At 32.2% G+C, this 21,653-nt stretch overlaps 1 protein-coding gene across 1 annotated transcript in view; it reads left to right on the top strand.

Annotated features, from left to right (window-relative positions):
- The first annotated feature begins 1,670 nt into the window (after window positions 1–1,670).
- Window positions 1,671–21,653, top strand: part of LOC125068153 (ataxin-2-like) — a 156,839-nt gene continuing 136,856 nt past the window's right edge. The window contains exon 1 of the mRNA XM_047677187.1: window positions 1,671–1,746. The gene's annotated coding sequence lies outside the window, so the exon portion shown is untranslated. The remainder of the gene's footprint in view (window positions 1,747–21,653) is intronic.

The raw sequence follows: 21,653 nt of genomic DNA, 5'->3' as shown, positions 1-21,653 counted from the left end.
GGAATTTTTTCAACGATTATATAATTTTCAGTAGATTTTCACACGTTGTATCGATGTGTACCAAGTTTTGACGGTATATTAATGATTTTAACTAAATTGTGTGTGGGTGTAGGTTTTTATTATGACTATACGTATATAAAATTAACTTTTAAATTATGACAAGTTTTCATTTCACGTCGATCGAACTTAGTCGTTCGTTCTAGGGCCACGTAAAGAAATGTTTAATGAAAGATTATTGAAACCAGTGACAAACTTATATTTATTCCGTCATGTTATGACGTAAGTCACAATTTCAGTAACCACAATTATGATTATTGAAATTGGAAGTAGTCACGCCGTTTTTCTCACATTAATATTAATTTATAATATGTATGTTCCGTTAATAAAAAAAAAATCTTTTGCTATAATTATAGTTTTTTTTTTTTTGGTATTTATCCATAGTATTTTTTACAGAATTAAATTGTAATATTTTTTAAGGTTGATTGGAGGTCACTGATCATGGTCACTTGTAGCCTTTCGACTTACGAAGGTTATTCCAACTTACAGGGATCAGTAGAAAACTTCCCACCAGGAATTTTCAGTCACTAATACTTATGAGTAAAAAGTCATAAAGTCTTATATTATATTTAATAATTACCTATTAATATATGTTAATATACTTTTTAAACAATAAACAACATTTGAAATCGAAAGTTATAAACGTACACGTGTAAATTGTAATTGTAAATATTCGTTAATTTGGTAATAAATAAAAATTAAGTAATAAATAAATATATTTATACAGTAAGAGTTGCGACCTTCTCGAAGTGTGAATAAAACATTACATGATGATAATAAACAATTAAAAATAGAAAAGGTCATCGTCTCGTATCATTAAAATATTTGTAGAATGATTCAGAGTTGTTAGGCTAGGTCGTTACGAATTCTGACCGGAATACGTTACAGTCAGAATAGTACTTATCATATTAAGAGTTCGTCACTGAAAATATATGGAATTTTAATTTAATGGATAAAATACATTGATCACGTAAACGTCGACATTTGTCAATGTGGATGTGGTGTGAAGACAGATGTTCGTGTTTTACAACAATATAATTATACGCCGTTTTAGGACGATCGAGTTTGAACAGCTTGTTTACAATTATTAAAACGACTACCGACCGACTTGAAACAATAACAAGCGAAATGAATGTCTTATAAGATAATACGTTTTCTTACACAACCCTAAAAGAACAAAACTAATAAGTTGCGGGGGCACAACAGGTAGGCAGCACACATATGCACGTGACTTGTGACCGTACTTATACAAAAGAGATCACCTGTAAATATCACCCACACACTCGTCTATCTGTAATAAATCTGCCTAACACGAACGAAGTGGTTCACTCGCACATGCGCACGCTCGAGTCAAATCCACACGGTTCAGGTCGAGTACGAGTGACACCACACTGTTGCATTCTCACCTGTTGAGTGCTAGGTGTGAGTGTGCCTTGTGAATGTGAGTCAGCGAGGTTCAGTCGCGCCGACAGTTTCGCGCGTTGAGGTCGTACGTTTTTGCCTCGTCAGTACCACCACGTGTGTCGAATCGGTGATAAGTGGGTAGACATTTGACGATAACGTTTCTGTGATAAAAAAAAAAAACAGTGGACGGTGTCCAGTGTTTTGGTGACTTAAGCAAACTGTTCCTACCGGAGAAACTGAGGAACATTTCTGCGGTGGAGGAGTGTATTTGGAAACACCTGAAAGGTAGGTCTTTAGCTATTTTCCGCGGAATTCGGTCCAAGTTTTCATGAGAATTATACGCGTATGAAGTTAGACGTAGTACCCGACCTCGTCGTCCATCAATTTCATCTCGTTTCTGATATGTGTAGGAACCGAATAATAACAAAAACCGATCGATGCGCATTTTCATACGCAACAAGCGTTTCCATTTGGTAGTTGTATGTTAAGCTATAACTCAGTTTTCTTATTATGTATATTTTCAATTTCCTAGCATTTTTGTATATTTTTCTAATGAGTAGTTTAACTATTAATCAAAATAGAATATAATATATATGTACGTTTAATTTATCAACTACAGTATCAAAACGTCAATAGTTCAAGGTATAAATTAAAATATGAACCTAATTTATCGTAGAAGTGCACATTAAACTGGTTTGGTAAATAGATTTTCTTTTTTTTTTAAACATTCGCTGTGAATATAGCCAATTATTTCGCAAATAAAACATTCACGTGATTTTCTTTGAAATAATTGTTCTATACGATGATTATTTATTTATTATTGTTTGTCGTGTACTGTGGACGTTACGAAAATGCGTCGTAATAATATTTACTTAATATTGAATGTGACAGAATATGTCGAATAAAATATATAACTTTACCAAACAGAAAAACTTAGTATTGTTTTGTTCAGCTTTGAAGGTGATAGCCAGTGTGACGGGCACAGGCGACATAACGTCTTAGTTCCCTAGGTTAGTGGCGAATTGCCGATGTTAGGAATGGTTAATATTTCATAAAAATCTTTGGTCTTCGATGACCACTTCTACCTACGCCTCCCTATTTTATAAAAGAATACAACACGTAATAACGACTGACACGCGTCATTGATACCGATTACAGTTGTAATTGCTTATAATTAGGGACATTTGTACATTAGCTCCTGTCGTGACGCTGATACGTGTGAACGGTAATTATCCGACTCATTATGGCTAAGAAAGTACGATGGCTAACTGTTCTGGTAAAATTATATCGATTATCATTGCAAGAAGTGGGGTTATAAATGCACTATTTTTTTATTATTATTTATTAAGATATCTAGATACGTAATTATTATTTACGTAAGTTGTATTGTGAGACATATTTTAAATATAAATAGTGTATTTTTATTGTCTCATAAAATATGTTGTGATCTAAATAACAACAACAAATTCAAAAGTATCTTAACAGAGATTAAATTATTTATAACTTAATTTATCTACTTAAAAACCACCTATGACTTATCGTTTTCTCAGTTAAACTTAAGAACTTTCTTAATAGAAAAGCGATCGTGTACTAAGTTATCGAACATTTTATTTGCATTTTTATTTTGTTACTAGTTGTCGCCCGCGGCTTTGCTCGCTTTCGTCAGTTATGTAACATGAAAAATGTCCTTGTTTGAAATCCAAGCACGCTTCTTACTAAATTTGACCGAATTCAGTTCGGTGGTTTGGCCGTGAAAGAGGAACAGACAGACAGATCGATTTACTTTCGCATCTATAATAATAGTATAAATTATTATTTAATAATAGATTTGCTAATAGATGGGCTCGGATTTAATGGGCTATTACGGCTTTTAATACCATAGCCCTGTAACAGACATAGGTTCAGTAAGGAGTCTCTTTGAGTTTTAATCCCTAAACAGAAAACAGATTCTGGCGCGTTAGGTTTTTATTTTTTTAATATTATGCTATCGAAAGCGAAAATCGAAAATGCGCATTTTTTTATTTAAATTAATACAGTTTTAAGGCGATTGCTTAAAAATATACAGATATGTATATAGATTTATTCTCTTATGTCTGAAAGTTAGCCATTAATTTCAAGGTTTTAAGATTTTTTTAGTGTACCGCTACTATATCGGCAATTATTCACATTTTATTTTATTTAAATCGTGGAGCTTGATTACACAAGTATTTTTTTTTTGCGTACACTAATTGTAGAATTTTGGTAAATTGACGTTTTGGTTGGTTTCACTGTTTTCGTTCGAAATTCGTAACGAATGTAAAGTTGTAAATATAATGAATGGATTGAGAGATTTTCTTTCGTGCGTAAAATTTTACACTTGTATATTTATATTTAAACATTTTAATAAGTGTATATGTAAACACATGTGTATACATGTGTGTGTGTATATATAAACATATCAACTAAACTTTTGTTCGATATTTAAAACAGACGATACCTCCTTATACAAATTTTATAACATCTCAGGTTCTATGGTTGGCGCCGCCTTTACTGTGATTAATTAATATATGTGACAGTCTGTAAATATCTCACTTCTGGGCTTAGGTCTCCTTTCTCATATTGGATAAATTGCTTGGCAAATTTATAAACTTCAAATATTTCCCTTTAGGCACGAGATTAATCACAAACATAGATTAAGTACGTGAAAATAAAATGCTTCTTGCGCTCACGCAATCCGCACAGAACCATCTCGACTCAATAGTTCTAGTCTCCATAAAAAAGTGACCCTCGTCTTCGTAAAAACAAAATGATACAAATCTCAATTTCGACATGTCGGTGAGAACCCAAGCGACATATCTTTTCTTAATAAAGTCGTCCATACCTTTTCTCGTCTACAAACTTAATTATTAAGAATTTTCACTAATTATATTTCAGACTTATTTCATTTTAAGTATTTCGCGTAGACATTACGTAAGTACATAAACGCTACAAACGGTACGAAGAAATAATTTGCACTTTGCACAGTAAAAAATAAATATACATTTGACCACATTTGGCCTTTCCAGACGTGTTGTTAACAGTTAAAAATGTGTATGTAGAAAAACTTACCACTTTTTGATTGCGTTATCTCACGTAGTATAATTTGTCAATCACAATTTGTAAATATTATTCAACTACATTATTTGCTTAATTGATACTGATAATTTTAAATTAAATTATTAAGTCTGTCGAAAAAAACTTAAATTATTAATTATAACTCAATATCAGTCCAAACATTTTCGTCGTAAGATTTGACATGTTATTAAAAAATGTAAAAGTTTTATTAAATTTTAAATTATTATGTTTAAGAACTTATTCGTGTATATCTGTATGTTTATTTACTAATATTTTAAATGTCATTTGTCATTAATTTACCAAATCAATCAATCGAACAAAAACACTTTTAGCTAATTTATTGGTAACTTATATACATCCAGATATATTTCTGCCGATATTAATATTGTTTTAACATTGCCTAACAATAAATTTAAATTTTGTATTAAAAAAACATTAATTTATAATGCTAATACACGAAAATATAGATAGTAAAATAAGTTGGAGTTCGTAAACGTTGATTTACATATATAATTTATAAATTTTATTGTGTATAGTTAACAAGGTATTTTATGGAAAAAAAAGCATATACTAAGGTAGATTCTACATAACGTACGTACGGGGTGGTAGCTTTTATTTTGATTTATTTTGATTGTTGACATGAATAATGTTTTGATATTATTTCGAATCTTAAACGTTTGGATTAACAAAAATCGAACGCATAGTATAAAAATATATTCTTTAATTTCCCGACTTATTATCGTGGCTTTGTCGTAAATGTGGATCAATTTAAACGTTTTCAAATTGTCTAAAGTACTCGCATTATAATATACCCAAATTTATAATAAATTGTAATGACAAAAACATATAATCGTATGTATACTAAGCTTAAATATATCGTGAGGGATTGGTCTTCGTTAATACACGTTTGGAAATACGGTAAACTGATAGTCGCGGACGTTCACGCGTATTTAGATATTTGCTTATTATCGATTACAGATATCGTTGCAAAATCAGATAACTATGCGTTAATATTACATTCCATCGATAGTAATCTTAAATAATGATCAATTATAAAGTGTACAGAGACTTTGATGAGGTCCTAGTTTAATGTTAATAGTGATATATTTAAATTTGAAATCGATTATTTGTGAGTTCCAATCGAGTAGATTCAATTTTTTTTTTTTTTATCTCAGGCCACGCTGGTCAGGTGGCAGAATTTCAACCGAAATACAAGTTGCCTTTCGATGCTTCTCTTCGTCATCACAGGCGAAATTAATCATAAAATGAGTTTCTCGAATTTGACCTGTTTTTTTGTAAATGTCTCCTTGGTCTTATGGGCAGACTGGAAACAACATATATAAATATTCATAGACATAATGAAAAAAATAATTTGAATACATGCAGTTTCCTTTTAAATACTTCATCGACACATGCCGTCAATACGTTCGTATTGTCACAAAACAAAGCCTTTCGCATGAGACGCACGATATGTAAAGTGAAACATTCCTTGGGTCGGGCGGAGGCAGCGCGACCTCGGGGACCCATTCCGTACTCTGCGCACGCGCACCGGCATCCGCATAACCTTAGGCGACATCGCTTGCACTCTGCCATGACAGACGGACTATTATATGTGTGCGTATGTACTTGGTACTTTTTATAGCTTAAATTTCTAATCTTGATTTTTTTTTTTATTTCGTGTTAATATTATTTTGCCTTTTTTCTTTCTTCTATAGTATTCGTCATTATTAGTGCCACACGTTCAGGAAAAACATATATTAAAAAAGAGACTAAAGAAATAGCAGTACCTTAAGGTACTTGAAAATGTTATTTGTCCGTAGTGATCCAAACAGATCATCATTTTCGTGTGTAATTCATAAAATCGATTTAATACTGCTACGCTTTTTACGCTATAAATGTGTAATCGCCTTGCATCCACAATGTGAAGTAAAAATCGATGAACCTGACGATCAATTCGTATAAAAATAAAAGCGTTCTACGTAATTTGAGATCACGAGTGCCTTTTTACTGATCGTTCCGAGCGGCGAGGCAGGGTCGCGACCGGCGACCACGGAGACCACGGCGACCGCACTACGTGACAAACTGCTGGGAACAGTGGAAAGACGGTTTCCTGGTTCAGACGGAGTAATGAGGATGGATACTAACGAGTGGGACTTCGAATTGCTGCTTTGTTTCCGATAAAAAAACTTTAAATTGTCTCATTTATAAGAGCCAAGCATTTTATTAAACATGTCTTTGATCTTAATGTTTAAAAACTTACGGTCCCAAATGAAAAACAGTAGAAGTTGTTACGGCGGGTCAGAGCTTTTTTTTTATTTCGAGACAGCCGTATTCTTTTTTCTTAAAGGTGGTCTCATAAAAATGATGCATCATATTAAAATTTGCCACCAAATAATACCATCTGACAGCAGAGGCCGAGTGCGGCTGGGGTTCGAGTGCTGCACGTGAGATTTTGAAATTTTTGACAGCTGCACCACATTATTTATGTATTTATCAAGTCGAATGCAAAACATGGCGGCGGAGTCACGTCGTGCATAAAATTGACAGTGATCGCGATCTCGCATTTCCATTGAGATGTGTCCGTTAAGTACAAAGCTGACAGCTGTGCATTTCTGATGCTTTATAACTATGCCGTTCGATGGCGACATCCACTACGATATTTTTCCTCGTTAAATGACTAAGTATCCCTTTGTTTTGTTTACTTTATTTCCTTATAAAATTATTATCTTATTCTTCTTAATATTATTATTATTATTTTTATAGCATCGTTAGGCGGATGGTAAGTGGTCATCACTGCTTGGCGGTAAAACATATGATGAGTGGGAGGATTTTTTAACCTACCCAGACGGGCTTGCACAAAGTATAAACTATTTATGAAAATAAAGAATTTGATACAGAATGTTTCAATTTAATTGTAAGAGGTAAATTATAATATATGTAACAAAATCATTTAATAAGCTACTTTTCATTCTTGATACTAAAATACTTATTACAGCTTAAACCCGTGTCGAAGCGATGGTAGTTTTCTCGTATAAAGTTCATAAAATATATCGATATAAGAATATATTTATCATAATACACCCGTACATTTTTTACGAAACTGCAACGCCTTTATAAATTACTAATGTTCTCGTAATTTTGTTGCCTATATTTTTTTTTACTGGTTGAAAATATAAAAAAGAAAAAAGAAACAACATTGCCTTTGACAAATTTGATCTTTGATAGTCGAGCACGTCGGGACAGATACAATTTATACGATTGACTGGTTTCTATCTACATTTTTCCACTTGGACAGGTGTGGGTCACGTTTGCGCGTCACGTACTGCAGCATCATGAAGTTACAAGTGCATTTTAATCATTTACACTTTTTACTCTCCTGTACTTTGAAATTGATTTGCTAATGGAAAATTTGAATAAACTGTTCTGTAATTTTGTATATTGTATTCCAATACTTGTGCGTTCGACCGTGTTAATATTATCTAGATCAATGCGTGTTTTCTCTGAAATGAATTGTCATTAATATTTAATATGCGTTCCATATGACTTTATAGTCTTTGCCATTTTTGGTCTTGTCCCAAATTTTATTTTTACTTTTTAATTGATTTTGTTAATTTTGAATAATTTTATGTAAGCACGTGTATATTTTTATTGAACTAATTTGACTTTTGATGATTAATTGTTTTGATGGTTTTATTGGTTGATGGTGAGCTGAGATATGGATCTATAAATAGACATCAATAAAGCGATACTTCTTTCAACTATAATGACCGTGCTCGTTTTTTATCGTTGATATTTTTTCGTCGATAATTTCTCTGTATTTGACATCGGCAGGTGCGCGTCACGTACTCGTCATCACGCCCGTCCCCAACTGGAATCTGACAAAACGATCTCTTGTCGCGTGAAGCCGCGATTAGTCTCAGCTACAGGTGGAGGTCGACAAGTGGCTTCAGTCACGAACCTCGCACAGGTCTTTAGGGTTCCGTCGTTTGGACCATCTCTTCATATTGATATTCTAGTCTTGAACGTAATGTTAAAAGTATAATTTCTAGAATAATTCGAAATTTGTATTCCAAAAAAACCGATGCATAAAATTGTAATTATATGTATATATATTTTTTATAATTGGATTTTATGTGAACCAGTAACTTATAAGTTAAGTAACAAAATAACTTATTAAAAAGTTATAAAGAATATCGAATAAATAAACGATATATAATTACCGATTATAGCCTTAATTTGGACCGATAACGCCGGTAGCGGCTTGAGAACATTATAATTAGTGCTCAAAAATATTGACGAAGAAAAAAAAATATTTCCTGCAAAGACAGGTTTTGTCACCCGATATGTTTACCGCGTTTAAGATGGGCGAAGCCTTTTTACAATCACTCTTGACCGCCATGTTATATACTTTTTTACACAACACTGCTCGAATTTCGTGTGCTCTTTGAACTGGTTTAATCGAAACAGTGTAAAAAATCCGTCAGACATACCTACGGATCGCGTGTTCCGGAACAGCGCGTTGTGCTCTATTTTATTTTATTGCTGTTAAAATATTTTTAGTTATTTTAAATGCGTTAACGTCGCTCGTGATATTGAAGATATTTTTTTACAAATATGATTGAAAAAATAACAACTTCTTCTGACGTTCATTATAAGACACAGTTTAACTTTACGTTTACAATTGAAACAAAACGTTACTAGAAAAAGTGCTTGGATTTATTCTTGTGAGGGTTGATATACATATGTTATATATAATATGAAACATGTAAGAGAATATAATTCGAAACATGCGAGTTTTAAATTGCAACGAATTATGATATAAACATTAATTTAGCATGTGCAAAACTTTATCCTGCGCCTTTTGACTACGTATGCTATTGAGCAATCTTGAATATGTTTTGATTAAAGGAAGTTAAAAGTAATAGCTATGATATATACTTACTTAAATTTATGTGAATGCAATTGTTGTTATTTAAAACAGAGAACGTGTGTTATGCGTTAAGGAATTGTTGGAATGAATAAAATATTCAATGTTATAGTTTTTTTACGAAAATAATTATAGTTTTTTATAATCGAATAGAAGGCGCGGCGGACGGCAGGCAATTTGATACGTAAGTTTTGCACCTTGACCGCCGATCGAGCGGTGCGGATTCAAAGCCCCGATGTGTTGCAATTTTTTTTGATACAATTTTCAAATTGATAATAAATTATAGTCTTCTGATCAACCTAGATAGCCATTTAAGTAGTTCTAAAGACCGGTTACATACTTGAATATACGCGCTCGCTCGTGTAAACCAGTTTGTGCATATAAAAGCACGCGGGACTGCGAAACGGTAGCGCGAGCGAGGAAAACCGAAATTTCGACTTGTTTACGCGCAATAGTGAAACGGCATCGCGAGCAAACCCAGTGTGACTTATATTATTTATTATTTTTAATGCACAACTCCTATTCCATTAATTTCAGAATAGCAAACTTTAGATACCTTTAGCCTAGCTTTTTAACACACCGTATAAAAAAATACAGTATTTAATTTTTTATAAACAACTTGACTGCGTAAACCGGACGTAGCTAAGTCATTGAGTATGGTCGGACCTTAAGTGTTACAAGTCCACGATGACCTGAGGTCATGAAAAACTGGAGCGAAAGTAAAAATGAGCGACTGGCGGAACTGATCGAAGGTTATAAACATCCAAAAATGGATGAAAGCACACCCAGTGAACATTACGTTTTGTAGAGCGACGTTGCGTCAGTGTTCGTACGGCTGCACCGACTTGCAAGGCCCCGTAATAATTATTAAAGGTATAATTTAATGTATGATCCAATTAATTTAAACTGGAGCAGTTCGTATGTTTCGTCCATAAATTATATTTCGGAGTTTCGGATTTTTATTACAAGTAGGTACGAGTTTTTTTTTTTTGTACAGGATTGAGCATAATGCGTTCGTAAAAAATAATTATTTTTTATGATATCTGTAATAGTATTGACGTATTGAAATGCTGAGAAAGCTGAGGATAGGATACGTGGTTTTTAACCGTAGTTTGCGGGTCTGAACCTGATGAAGCGGAAGTGAGTATTCATATGCTTAATTCTGCCACAAATATGTTCATCACAACGTGTAGGATTAGCATCATTGAATTAGATCAAATCTTTCTCTATAATAGGAGCCTTAGCCTACCGGTCGGACATCCCACCGGTGAGCTAAGGCTTACGGGTTGTTCCATTTTTATTGATATAGTTTGACTTGTTTATTTATTTATATTATAAGACACGTTGTCCTGATCGAGATAGTAATAAAATCTATTTTATAATATCAATATTTATGAATTTAAGTTTGTTATCTATAAATAATAGATTTAAATTAATCAAGTTTAATTTATGCTATCTCATAAATATACACATAAATACCTTCATTGAGTGTGTATATTTGTGACAGAATTATGAAATATATTTTTAAATAATGTGTATATTTAAGTGCTAATCTAAATAGTATTATGGTATTATAAACCTTTTAAAATATATGTCACAAATAACATCGTTTAAATTGAAAAATATTTTTTAATATATGTACATTTTTTTTTTCTTACTGTACATTTATCACTCAAACACCTCAGAGTATATAGAACGCGGTTATAGTATGTTATAGCAGATAGGTTATATTAGGTATTCCAACAGTTTCAACTGAATGCTACGCCGTGCGAAGCCACGGTCTTAGCTTGTATAGTCTTAATCTTACTATTCTGTCCTAGATTTAAACTTGATTAAAAAACTATTAATCAATGTATAAATGTAATAGTTTTTTTTTTATTTTTATAACTTTTTTGAATTAATAATTAAATAAATAGCAAAGGTGATTCTTAACATATTTATATTCGATAATTTCACTTTCAATATTTTCTTGTTGTTGTTTACTCGTGCACCAGGAAGTTTGCCAGTTCACCTTCCTTTCACAAACTGTAAAAGGTATGTCATCGTTGTTGTTGATAAAAATTGTGTTTATATTTAATATATAAAAAATGTCGCGAGGTTAACCGAATAGTTGAGTTGCTTTTAATGTGGATTATTGTTTGGTAATTTTGTGTTTTTCTTAAGTTTCTATTGAATGTAGTAGTAAATTGAGACCGATTGTATTTTAGCAGTAAGTTAAGGGACGGTATGACGGTATGATAGTTGAAAGTGCTTTTTTTATAAACGAATTTCAGTTAAACAGTAATGATATGAATTTAATTTATGTCAAAATTAGTACGAGAATAGCATCGAATAAGAAAATTTTTACTAAAATTAGGAAGTTTAGGCACACGATTTATTTACACCTATATAAGTACATTCAAGTCACCCTTCAACTTGAACGAATTAAGTTGTTTCGAAAATATAGATTGGTCTGTCTGAAACGAACTTGGATGGAAATATCACACATCATTTGATTACGTCATCAGTTATGTATATATCATATAAATAAATTCATTTGATATAATTATAATAATTTCTATCAACTTTAAGTTAAAAAGATTGTGTAAGTAAGTAGCGAACCTTATAACTAACCCGTAGAAATAGGTAAGGCAATAGAAAGTATTTAAAAGGGTAATTTCACGGGGGCCTGCCCGTGCCGCCCAATTCTATTGTGAACCGGTAATAGCTGACAATTATCCACATGCGTCTGCGTCTGTGCCATGACACACACTCATGTTTGTCTTCGTTGCGAGTTACGACACAAAGATGTCGCGAGATCTGTTCTCGAATGTCAATCATTACATAGATCTCAACTTGTACGTAATAATTTACAGCTAAATACGAAATCTAGATCGTGTCTTTCTATCACCTGTGTCTCTTTTAATCTTTAGTTTCTAGGAAGATAGCTAACTATTAAATGGATTTCTATGGATAAATCGACTTTTATTCTCTCCTAAATAAGTTTTTTTACATTCGTTTTATCCTGTAACATATCTAACAATTCAAAGACGTAACTCGTCTACATACGTGGGACCAAATACTACATTCCTATATATGTATGAGATTTATTTTCAGTAATTTTCTGAAAAAAAAAACACGACGTTAAATTCCTACGTAATAAATGAATACGTAAACAGTTTACTGCATACTATAAGTATGAGTGTACTTTGTTGCACGATAGGTATAGAAAATTCATAGCATTGGTCACTTGTTTACTTCGGGTCATATGGAGGTCACGCGTGTCAGGCCCCAAGTGATCAGAATGCCTAAGTAATCATTTGCTTGAATTGCACAAAAATTCGTGTTTTCAGGTCAATGAACTGTACCTTCACGCAATTTCCCATAGGATCGGCTATGCATAATACATGACATGACCTTAAGGCCAATCAACCTACGCTCCTAAAGGACAAGCATTTCGAACCATAGATGTAATAAATTGTTCGTTACATTGTTGTTAACCATTCCACTGGCTCCTTCATACTGAGCGTAAACTTCCTCTGGTTTCGCACGAGTACATGTTAGATCGTGTGTACCGAGATTTTTTGTTGTTTCTAAATCATATAAGCTGATATCATCCTTATTCTTTGTCCAAAACGCAGTTGAGTCAATTTGTTCTTAAAGTAAATATTTTTAACCCATGTTCACAATAATTTTGGAACATAAATAAGGCAATATATATTCAAATATCCATCTGCGGAAATAAAAACGAATTCTAGAAGAGTATAATAACAATATGAAATGTTAGACTATGAATTTAACATAAGTTTAGCACTTTTCCAATAATATTTATAAGTAATTATTGACTTCCAGGCAGGATATATTACATATATAAATGTATTTAACTAACATCACTTTGTATTTTATATATTGGAAAAGAGTAACCGCTGAGTTTCTTGCCGGTTCTTCTCGGTAGAATCTACATTCCGAACCGGTGGTAGCTTTACTTAATATAGTTTTGTAAAATAACAATTCGTAAGTGCTTGTAAAAAGCCTACTCGAACAAAGTATATTTTGTTTTGATTTGATTGTTAAATATTTGAGAAGATAATTCTATCACAAGTAATTAACACTCATAATACGTTTAAGTATGTTAAGTTACCATTGCACGTCGACAAGTCCACCCCCTGGGTGGTACGAAAAATAATAATTCAAGTTAAACAAGACGGCGACGCCTCATTTACTTACGTCAACCATCAGTGTCAGATTCGAGTTCAACTGTTCAAGTCATTATTGCTACGAAAACTGGATCCGGCGGTCCGGTCCGGTTATTTACGGACGCCGTGCGACAATGGGTCTAATTGACGTTTAATCGCGATCGAAACACTAACGAACCGGGGCCGGACCGAGCGGGTTCCGTTGAACGTGAGGTAATCACAAGCAGATACATGACCGAGCGCCTAATTCTATTTTACGTTTTACATATCTTGATCGATCGAGATAACGATTTTCGATTTTCGGACGATGTTTAATTCAGAGTGCTAAGTCAACCGAAATATTGCTTTCAATTAAAATTGTTCAATATATAAGTACATTACATACTCGACTCCTATAATCTCTCATATAAGACTCGTATAATAGAAAATAATCGCGGAATCTCTTAAGCTGGTTAAGAGATTCCGCGATCAATTTTAAACAAGATCCAGTTCGATACATAACTTTATAAAGATATAACAGAATTGTAGTACATACATATATGACATTTTGGTGCTGTAGACACACATGAGGCAGATTTTCATCTGATACGTGTTGGGTTCCTCACGCCATTTTTCTTAACGCCGCAGCACGAAATGAATTATGAGTCCAAATTAAGCATACCTTATACAATTGACTAGTCACCTGAGTTTGAACTCACAAGCTCCTGCTAATACTCGTCATATTTGTAATTTGAAGAAATTCCATTCAAAGTAACAATCAAACGGAAAAATAAAGGCTTTTTTATTAAAAACATACTGATGTGATTAAGTCAAATATAATTTAAATATATATATATATATTCGTTTGATAGTTCTTGTAGTTATTTAAACGAATTCTTTATTAAACAAGAACATAACGTAAACAAATAAATGTACTGCATATTTCTACCGCTAATGAATTAGTTAGCATTTTCTACCGGGAGCACTGGAACAGGACGCATAAAGCAGACGCTTTATTACGAAGTTGACAGTGAGTATTTAAACAAGGCAAGTGCAGTAATCAATGCGAGGCGGGCACAGACTACAGACAAAATATATAAATAGTATTATCAAAAATAATAATACACATATTTCATGCCGGGGTAATAATTATTACAGTTAAGACTGCCATTTGTTCGTAAAATATATACGTACTCAGACCAAAGAAGAACCGGAAGGAAACGTAGCAGGATAGTATACATGATATGACATCGATATGTCATACATCAATGGTCTAAAGCATATTTTTGAACATTCATGAATATAAATATATTTAAATTTAATGTTCAAAATTCAATGTTTGATAAACATTGTCTGTCTGTGCACGCCTCGTGGGGTCGCCTTGTTGTGATAATTCCTCTTCACTGTGTAGGACGTGGACTGTTTGTGCAGGCTCGAGAAGGAGTTCTCATCTAAGAACCTTAACTACAGTTACCCGGTGTAGGGGAATTGAAACAACCAAGACTGTCTGCTAGTGCGTAGGGACGGACTCTTAAGTGGACTGACAATCTTGTGCAGGTCGCGGAAAGCCACTGGATGTGGTTAGTGGACCGGCCGTCCTGGAGTTCTTGGGAGAGGTCTTAGTTGACTTCCAGCTGTGATAGTGTTACGTGTTGAAACGTTTCTCGTAAATAATCTTGTGCAAATTTATTTGTTAAATAATAAATATATTTCGATCGTTTTGAATGTCTTATGTCTACCGTTATAGAGAAGTTTTAAAATATGAGTTAGGAGAACGTAACTTTGCCCGACGAAAGAATTATTTGCCGGTGGCTCTTTATGCCTAATATACATACAGATTCCCGCCGTGCTGCATGACATCTTTTAATATTTACTATTATTCATTTATAGTGTAATTTTATGTATTTATACGAAATAACACCGTCGCTGTTGGTGGCGTTATTAACATTTGTTACTTTGTCCATACATCTACTGTTTGAATTTGCAAATTGTATGAACGTAAATTGTGGGAATTTTATAAATACTTGTCTAATGTAGGTACTTTTATAAAATATATACAAATGACAATGACTTTACATAAGTACTAAGTACATTTTTTAGATATTTTTCTTAACTAATATTAGAGATATTATTTGAATGAATCACTCTAGTAGGTATAGTGTGTTATGTAGTTTATGGAAAGCAAGGTAAATGTCACAAGATATTAACGCATCGTAAACATTTCCAGCGAATAGCGCGTACATCACGCCCTGCGTATTCCCCGCATAGTGCGGAGTGAAAACGTCACATTCCTCTGGTCGCAAGAATCTCATCGTGTTCTGTTTACCAAACAGTCTGCGAATGCGTCTCTTTGTGACCTTAGCGGGAACTTGTGTTGCTATAACGTCCACTTCGTTTGAAATGACGTGCGTTAGCGCCTGTCGTTTATTGATTATACAGCTCCGTTTCGACGCTGTGAATTTTAATCCGACTATTTGTGATTGCATTTTACTTAATATATTTTGTTTATTTGTTATGCGCCCCATTTAAGAAGGTGATACTCAGATTAATGAAGTATTCATACGAATTGTTTTAAAACGTGACATGAAATAACGATACAGATTTACGTACTATGTCGTTACCACCTACTCCTCACATATTCCACCGCCAAAAAGCAATACTTAGTATATTTGGGTTCGGGCTTAAAGGGTGAATGAGCTAGTGTAACTACAGGCATGAGCATAACATCTTAGTTCCCAAGGTCACTACTCATTGATGATTGAGTTATATCATTATTTCCTACTGTACCAATATATATGGGCAGTAGTGACAGATTATATCCGTCAGATGGCCGATTTGTCAGTTCAACTACCAATATGAAATTTAAAAAAATATCGTAGTAATGAATATACAAATGAATTGGTATCTGAGGTACACGCAATTGCAATGCATGTTATGTATAACAATATATATATATACACAAATTTGGTTATTATAATATGTGTGAAATATGATTGTGTAATTAGTTTTTCATTTCTTAACTAAAAAACATGGGTATAATTCTTCTCCAACGCCACCTCTTCCCATCGTTCTCCATGTTTCAAGAGGCAGTCTACTGTTAATAAACTTTAATGATACACCCCGTGTTACAGTAAATTAAATATACAGGCTTCGTAATGTTTTGTTTTAAATACAAACTAATGACTTTTATTTGATACTATAAGAGTATAAATATAATGATCCTATTAATTTAAATGAGCTCGATACAGTGAAAGTGAATCTTAATGGAAGATTTCAGGTATGAAGCTCAAGAAACACTATGTTGCAAAAGAAACACTATGTATTTAATTTGCCTTAACCTTTGCCGAGCAGAAGAACATTTGTAAACTGCTGCTATATAAAAAAAAAAATCATGAAAAGTCAATGTTATATTTACTCTATATAAATTAAATGTTAAATATAAACAATAATAATATATAACAGTATAAAAATTAGAAGATTCAAGGTAAAAACGATATTATTTAGTTTTTTATTAAATTTAGTATTCTTGTTGCATTAAGCTGGCGACTGACCTAAATTTATTATCGTAACGTAACGACCGCAACGAGCATGATACATTACAGCGTCTGTTAAAAATGTGCGTAACGAGCCCGCCCCGAGCACAGAGCTCAGCTGTGCTCTGCTTTTATTCACGAAAGATGTCAGGCGGTAATGTATAATCTACATTGTAGATATTTCTTAGAAATTCAAAGCGGTGTGTGTCATTTCGAATCGACCTTTCGTAGGGAATCGTTTGAGTGTTATGTATTAATTAAATAACTCCGAAAATAATTCTCCACGTGCTCTATGAGCTCACACATTACATTATAGTAGATATTATTCAAATTACACACTCGACAGACACATACACACACACTCACAACATTATGTAATTTAAGTTACACTTGAAATGTATTTTAAAATAAATTATTATTATTGGTAACATTTGTGTTGTTATTCGGAGGGGTGCTTTGTTTCAAAGTTCTCCTTGGTTTATAATGCTTTAATTGCTACCAAAAAACTACTAAATAATCCATTTCATTCAAAAGAAACAGGTCAGTTGCTACCTTTACATTGTTTATATTTGACCTTGCAACATTCTTATAAAGAAAAATATTATGCAAATGGCATTTGTATTGCCAATAGATCTACCCAAATAAAGCAATGCCAAGGATTAGTGATGTTTTATTTTGATTGCAATACGTATCATCTTTGAAATCTTTAATTGTTAAAATGCTTTTTGTTTTTTTTTATTCTTTTAATATATAAGTAAGTTACTTATATATTGTTTTGTATGAAGTGTATACACACTTTCTGTCGCAAACCATACGGTTTGCGTCAGAAATGAGTAAATTTTAACATTATTCAATCATTAGACACGTTTCGCTCAACTTAACATGAAAATATGACGCTTTAATTCCTATCTGTTTTACATTTGTACACTTGCGGACAAGAAAACGTACCGTGAGATATTTATTTACGTACAACATTGTCATGTAACGTGCATGTGTTTGAACGTTGATATGTTCTTTGCTTTATTTCTCAGAAATAATTATCGGTATGTTATAAAATCAAATTTCGATAAGCGAAGTTGTCCTCCTAAATGAAACGCTTTATTTTTGTATACATTTTATATTATGCTTGCTCGCATTTAATAAATTTTTAGTAATATTATAAAATGCAAATTAAGTTTATTAATTTGTCTATTTGTTAAGCTTTTGCGAGTACAGAAATAGACACAGGGTACCTATACTTGTTGACTTTCAGGAAGAATATATTATATATGTATTTAACTAACATAATATAATTCAAATGTTGCGAAAGAGTAACTACTGAGTTTGTTGTTAGTTCTTTTCGGTAGATTCCGGACCGGTGGTAACTTTTCTTTTAATATTATTCTACAAAATATATTTTGATTAATATGCCCCCTCCTCACACGCGAAGGGAGTCGCGTGCGGAAACTAGTTTGTTATAAATCAATAATAATTAATAGTCGCTATTTACAAAGTGTCGAATGTTATGCAATAAAGCAACGATTCAGCCCTTATAGGTTCGGGGACTACATGAGCTAAATGCAAGTTTTATAATGCAAAAAAGTATATGATCCAATGCAGTAAACCAATTGAAAAAAATATATGATAATCTTCAGGATACATGCTAAGTATTTGTTATTTTGAAAACATGATGTAATTAATTTGGTACGATAGAAAAAAATCACAAAGTTACCTCTAAAAAGATCTTTTAATCAATAATAACTATACTTATATACGTTCCATAATTCTGGTTTTTTGTCAGATTATTCCACAAGCAATATACTATTTAACCTGGGTGTCACTTTTTTAGTAAAATCAATAGATTTTTTTTAAATCCGATATTCTTATTTTCGAACAAAATGCGTACGCATGTGTGCGTAAACGCCGTGTACAGACAATGCCGGCCGAGGCCTGATGCCATACAGACGTGTCGATCTTTTCGCCGCATCATTCATTACGTTACGAGATATTTTTTTGTAATTTTAATTGTAAATTCATTGTTTTATGTTTTCTTATAATAAATTTTGTTCTTTCTTGTAAATAAATATATTAAGTTAAAATAGTGTAGTAGTAATTAAGCATTTGTTTTTTTATTATATTATTTGTTATAAATTTTAATTGTGAAAATATGGGAAATAAAGTGAAACGCGTGAGGAAAACTAAAAAACGTTTATATAAATCAAGCGCCGAACATACATATGAACGATATTAAAAGGTAAGAGTATTTAATTAGTAAACATATTTTTTTTTTATAAATTATGAATATTGAAAACATCTATTAGAAAAATGTGCAATCAGTTCGCATATAATCAGATTTTTCGAGCCATTCTTAATAATTACGATAGAGTATTTGGTCAAAGGAAGGAAAACATGAATTGACTTTCATGGGGATCAAGTGACTACATTCGATCCCCATGAACTCGAAGCATTTTTTTTTCATTATAACTACTATGACATATTAAGATACATATTTTTTAAATACATAATTTTATAATTAATAAAAATGTAATTACTAACATATATTTATTTTTTACAGAATAAAGAAAGTCGAAAACAATAACACGGAAGCTATTTATATTGCGTAAGAGTTTAATTTTATCGATTGTTTATAATAAGAATTAAATTTATGTATGAACTAATTTTAATAATAATAAAAAAAAGTAAAGTCTTAACAAAAAAAATGTAATTGTTGTGAACCAGAGAACTAGAATATTTAGAAGTGTCATTTGTACGTAATTCATAAATTTAAATTTTTTTGTAACGTCCGCCATATTGGATTGAATATAGCAGCAATTCATGAATCATGCATTGTCATCGAGATTAAATATGTGTGCCAACTTTCAGCTGAAAGTGGGTGCAATATTTATTCCAAGATTCCAGGACATATGTAATAACATTAATACATACAAGTGAAATTAAATAAAAAAAATTAAAAAAAAATTAACACTAAATGTTTTTTTTTTGTAGTACTAAATATAAATAAAAATATTTTAAGTTTAATTAAATCAGTTTTATTTTTTAATCATTTTCGAATAACAGTCAAAAGCAATACAAATAATTCTAATATCCTATCTATTTTTATGAGATTTATGATTAAACCTATTATGATTAACCTTTCATTCATCAATGATTCAACCAAATTGAATTGACAACATTTTTTTCTAGTAAATATTTAGATTTTTTTTTTTTAAATTGAATATATATCTTTTCTTTATGAACCAATATTAATAAAACGAACAAATACTACGCTATATGTTACCCCACGGTCACTACACTACAGATTTCGAACACTTACGATTTTATTATATAAATAGATCATTAAACTTTTATAAAATGTTAAAAATTGGTATGTTTCAATATTAAGTATAAGAACTAATTGTGGTATAATAATATAAATAATAGAAAAAAAGGTTAAAACTAACTGTCTATTTTATTGTATACAAAATATAAATAAAAATATTGTAAGTTTAATTGAATCAGTTTTATTTTATAATCATTTGTTAACTAACATCGAAAAAAATAAAAATAATTCTGTTGTCCTATCTATTTTTTTTGAGATTTATGATTGATCTTACGTCGCTCGGTTTGGCGCCATCTATTAGAATATTTGGGCGTAATCTCGTTACCTCGCTTAACCCTTAGTACACGGGCTTGCCGTTTTTGTCGATTTTGTAAGTGTGTGCGTGCGATTCTCAAGGGCACTTAGCTCTTGTAGTCCTCTTAAATTAAAATACCGAGCGAAAGCGCTCCAATCAACGAGCAGGATATAACCTATTAGTGTGTCAATTCCAATACGTTTAATTGCCAGTATATACTTATTTATGTCATCGGGTGTACGACAGGTAATTATCGTCGTATACTGCGTGACAAATGACGGTAACACCTTTGTGTTTTGACCTTGCGAGCGACCCCGTACGTAGTGACTGCTAAGTCGGGTCAAAACTGTATATTATAGTTGTAAAATAAATTGTTGTAAATATATATATTTTTGTATATATTTTTGGGCACTAGTATATACAGTGAGTGGTTAAGTCAATCAAACTTTTTTTGAATTACTTTCATCATTCTATATATCTGTTTTCTTGTTTGGATTTTGTTTGTTGTGAGTTATTTTATAAATAGTAGTAGTCTCGTACAGTTTCCGTGGTTTTCCTGTTAGCTACCCACACTACTTAAGTTTTATCAAAATAACTAGTATCTCTCTTTTTATGGTTTTTAATTATACGTTGCAAAATAGTATGACTAAGACTGAATATTGTTATATGTAATGATGATAATGTCCTCCTGACCGCTTTCGACCATAGCGGACATTCTCAAAAGAGGCTAGCCTTCTGCGCACAACATTAGTGCACAGCTTTGTGCGCAAAATGAAATCTATTCGTTCAATCACACAGTTTGATAAGACATGACCGGAGAGAGAACAGGCGCAGGACAAACAGCTATTCCAGACTTCGGGCTGCTAATGAG

Source organism: Vanessa atalanta, chromosome 13 (assembly GCF_905147765.1).
Source record: "Vanessa atalanta chromosome 13, ilVanAtal1.2, whole genome shotgun sequence".
Classification (NCBI taxonomy): Eukaryota; Metazoa; Arthropoda; class Insecta; order Lepidoptera; family Nymphalidae; genus Vanessa; species Vanessa atalanta.
The sequence above is the reverse complement of the archived record's forward strand: the minus strand, read 5'-3'. Positions and strand labels throughout refer to the sequence as shown.